Here is a 4,604-nt window from a genome sequence, read left to right as displayed (position 1 = left end):
AGTAACCTCATATTTATGTGAAAGTTGGACTATTAATAAGGAAGACTGTAGAAGAATTGATACATTTGAGTTACAAGGTTGGAGAAGAATCTTAAAACTACCATGGAGTTTAGGAGGCTTACCTTAACTTTAGAGTCGCTGCCGCCACGGCCAGTCAGTCGCAATGCATTCAACAAATGCTACAAGTGGAGAAGCACATTGCTGAGAAGGTGTTGGAGGCCCACAAGCTAAAAACAGGAGGCTGCAGCAGGCCAAAGAAGAAGTACAGGGTGAAACTGAACAGTGTCACCTGCAAAGGGAGAAAAGTTTCAAGGCCAAAGAAGCTGCAGCTCTGGGATCCCATGGAAATTACAGTACTGAAAAGGAGAAGGAGACCCAGGAGAAGATGATTGTCCTCCATACCTACTTTCAGCAGAACAGGAACAATGTCCTGCATAACCTTGTGACATTTTTCTGTGACATCAGACCAGCAATCCATAAAAAATGACCACATAAATGGATAGGGAAGAAGGACAGCATTTTAGTTGTTGTCACATGGAAAAATAAGCTTTAGCAAAGCTGCAATTTTTTATTTTTGTGAGAAGGCATTACATTTTCCTGTATATTATATGGTAGGTTCCTTCACTTTTTGAAGAGGAGCAAACCTAATACTTTGTATAGACTAGAGTTTATCCAAAGGTTTCATCTTCATACCTCGTATTTCTTACATATTTAATGAGTTAATGGGAATACACTTTTCCTATGCTTTTTAGCTGAAGCAACATATATAGCTATATAACTTTTCTTTATTAAATATCTAATATATGTTTATATATATGTGTATATATATATATATATCTTTCAGAAAGAAATAAGTTAAATATTTCATTTCCCTAAACTTTTATGAAGATCAGGGGCTTTATCAATGAAAAAGTATTTTGTAGTTGTTTTGTAACTTGTGTGAAAAGCAGCCAGCCTTAAAAATAATTCTTTCAGTTTAAGGGTTCGAACAATAAATGCCAATTTCCTCCACTATCTGAAAGTACAGTGTTTCAGTGAAACTAGAGATGGCATAAATCGAAGAGGAAATTACTATTAATTTATATGGGAACACTTTTTGAGCATTCCCATACTCCTCTAAAGAATAGCCTACCAAATCATACAGAATAACCCAGAAAACCTAAAATCACACTGTCTCGTAGCGTTCGCCATTACAGCTCAGAACTGCGTTGGATTGATGCTGAGATTCTGAATGTAGTTCTCAAGGTAGGAACTTGGTGGTGCACATTGCTACTTGGGGTAAATGCTGTGTCTTGAAGGGCTAACTGCAAAAAACAGCTAGTTTTGCTTTCTTTATTATTATTATTATTATTATTTTAAAGCAAAAATCCTATTTGGATTTCTTTCTTTGAAGTGAAAATAGGCACTGATGTAGGTGTCTGCAAATGCAAAGTGGCATAGAGCAAACATGGAAGAGTGGGGGAAACCTATACTATTCTAGTTTGGGCTGCTTTTAGTATCTCTTAATAGAAACTGCTAGATATAAGAGAAGAAAAAGTTGTTACTTGTTATTAATGTACTGGTAAAGACTTAAAAGTAAAGATTCTTTGTCACACTAAAAACAAAACACCAAAAATACTGTGAACTATCAAAAGAACAAACCAATCTGTGTGGGAGATGTACAGCCAGAATGCTCCTTGGAGCCAGGATGGCAAGACTTCATCTCTTATACATCCAAAATGTTGTCATGAGGGACAAGTCCCTAGAGAAGGATGTCACATTTGGTAAAGTGGAGGGTTGGAGGAAAAGAGGAAGACCCCAAGGAGATGGATTGGCACATGGCAGTAGCAATGGACTAAGTCTTAGCAACAATTGTGAGGTTAACACAGAATTGGGCAGTGTTTTGTTCTGTTGTAGATAGGGTCACATTGAGTCAGTACTGATCTGATGGCACCTATATGTCAAGAGTCCTGGTGTGGCACTGTGGGTTAATGTGCCAGACTGCAAAGCCATTTGAACTGCAAGGTCGATGGTTCAAGCTCACCAGCTGCTCCTTGGAAACCCTATACTGGGTTGCTATGGGTCAGAATCAATTCGATGGCACTTGTCAACAACAATAGGTCAGCATACAGGTTGAATAAGCTATAGGTCAGAACCAACTCAAATGCACTTAACAACAACAACAACATATTTGCACCACTTGTATGTCAGTTTGCCATACTGTGGTGGCTTGTGAGATGCTGTGATTCTGAAAGCTATGCCATGGATATTTTAAATACCAGCACAGTCACCCATAGTGGACAAGTTTCAGATTAGCTTTGAGACAAAGAAAAACTAGGAAGAAGAGATGAACTACTTCCAAATATTTAGTCACTGAAAAATTGTGAATAGCAGAGAAACACTGTCAGATAAAGTGCCAGAAAATAAGCCCCTCAGGTTGGAAGATACTCAAAATGTGATTGTGGAAGAGCCATTGGGGCCTTTATTTGCTGATGAGGCACAACTCAAAATGAAGAAAAACAGCTGTAAATACCCATTAAAAATTGGAACATGGAATGTACAATGTATGGATCTAGGAAAATTGGGAGTTGTCAAAACTGAAATTAAATGCATAAACATCAATATCTTAGGCATTAGTGAGCTGAAATGGACTGGTATTGGCCACTTAGAATCTGACAACCACATGGTTTACTGTGCCAGGAATGACAAAGTAAAGAGGAATTGTGAGTCATTCATCATCAAAAAGAACACATCAAGATAAGTCAAGAGGTATAATGCCATCTGTGATAGGATAATATCCATGAGCCTATAGGGAAGATCAGTTAATATCAGTTATTCAAATTTATGCACCAACCACTAAAGCCAATGAGGATGAAATAGAAGAATTCTACCAACTTCTTCAATCTGAAATCGATCAAACATGCAATCAAGATGTATTGATCATTACTGGTGATTGGAATGCAAAGCTTGGAAACAAAGAAGGATCAGTAGTTGGAAAAGAAGGTCTTGGTGTTAGAAATGATGCTGGAGATTGCATGATAAAATTCTGCAAAACCAATGATTTATTCATTTCAAATACCTTCTTTAGACAGGATAAGAGATAATTATATATATGGGTCTCACCAGATGGAATAAACAGAAATAAAACTGACAACATCTGTGGAAAGAGAAGGTGGAAAAGCTCCATATCATCAGTCAAAACAAGGCCAGGGGCAGATTGTAGAATAGACCAACAATTGCTCATATGCAAATTCATACTGAAACTGAAGAAAATGAAAACAAGCCCACGAGTGCCAAAATATGACTTGAATATATCCCACCTGAATTTAGAGATCATTGGAAGAATAGATTTGATACATTAAACACTAGAGACCAAAGACCAGAAGAGTTGTGGGATGGCATTAAAACATCATACAGGAAGAAGGCAAAAAGTCAATAAGAAGACAAGAAAGAAGGAAAAGGTCAAAATGAATGTCAGAAAACACAGTGAAACTTGCTTTCCAGTGTAGAGATGCTAAAACAAATGGAAGAAATCAGGAGATAAAAGACCTGAACAGAAATTTTCAAAAGTCAGCTCGAGAAGACTGAGTCAATTATTATAACAAAATGTGCAAAGATCTGGAGTCAGAAAACCAAAAGGGAAGAACACATTCAGCATTTTGAGGAAAGCTGGGGGAACTGAAGAAAGCATTCAAGCCTCCACTTCCATTATCAAAGGCTTCTCTATTGAATGATGCAGAAAATTTCAAAAGAAGATAGAAGTAATACATAGAGTCACTACAGTGGTTGATGTTCAATGGTTGATGTTCAAAGGTTGATGTTCAGTCGTTTCATGAGGTAACATATGATGAACAGCCAATGATACTGAAGGAGGAAGTCTAAGGAGCATTGACGGAATTGGCAAAGAGCAAGGCTCCAGGAATTGATGGGATAAAAATTGAAATATTTCAAGAAAGTGAGGCAGCACAGGAGCCACTCACTCATCTATATGAAGAAATTTGGAAGACAACTATCTGGCCAAGTGATTGGAATGAATCCATATTTGTGCCCATTCCAAAGAGAGGTGACCTAATGGAATGTGGAAATCATCAGACAATCTCTTTGATATCCCATGCAAGTAAAGTTTTGCTAAAGGTAATACAGAAACGGCTACAAGCATACATTGATAGAGAACTTCCAGAGGTTCAAGACAGATTGAGAAGAGGATGTGGAATGAGGGATATCATTGCTGATGTCCAACGGATCTTGGCTGAAAGCAGAGAATATCAGAAAGATGTTTACCTGTTCTTTATTGACTACACAAAGGCTTTTGATTGTGTGGATCATGACAAGCTATGGACAACATTACAAAGTATGAGTATTCCAGAACTTTTAATTGTACTCATGAGAAATCAGTACCTGGACTAAGAAGCAGTTTTTCGAACAGAAAATGGGAACACTGAATGTTTTAAAATTAAGAAAGGTGTGTGTGACAAGGTTGTATTGTTTCACCATACGTATTCAACCTGTATCCTGAGCAAATAATACTGGGTTCTATGAAGAAAAACGTGGCATCAGGATTGGAGGAAGATTCATTAACAACCTGTGATGTGCAGATGATACAACTTTGCTTGCTGAAAGTGAAG

At 37.5% G+C, this 4,604-nt stretch overlaps 1 pseudogene; it reads left to right on the top strand.

Moving 5' to 3' along the window:
- LOC102827465 overlaps nt 1-487 on the top strand; it is a 3,815-nt pseudogene extending 3,328 nt beyond the window's left edge.
- Nucleotides 488-4,604: the final 4,117 nt, after the last annotated feature.

This window comes from Chrysochloris asiatica, unplaced genomic scaffold (assembly GCF_000296735.1).
Source record: "Chrysochloris asiatica unplaced genomic scaffold, ChrAsi1.0 scaffold00218, whole genome shotgun sequence".
Taxonomy (NCBI): domain Eukaryota; kingdom Metazoa; phylum Chordata; class Mammalia; order Afrosoricida; family Chrysochloridae; genus Chrysochloris; species Chrysochloris asiatica.
This window is presented reverse-complemented; position numbering and strand designations above follow the sequence as displayed.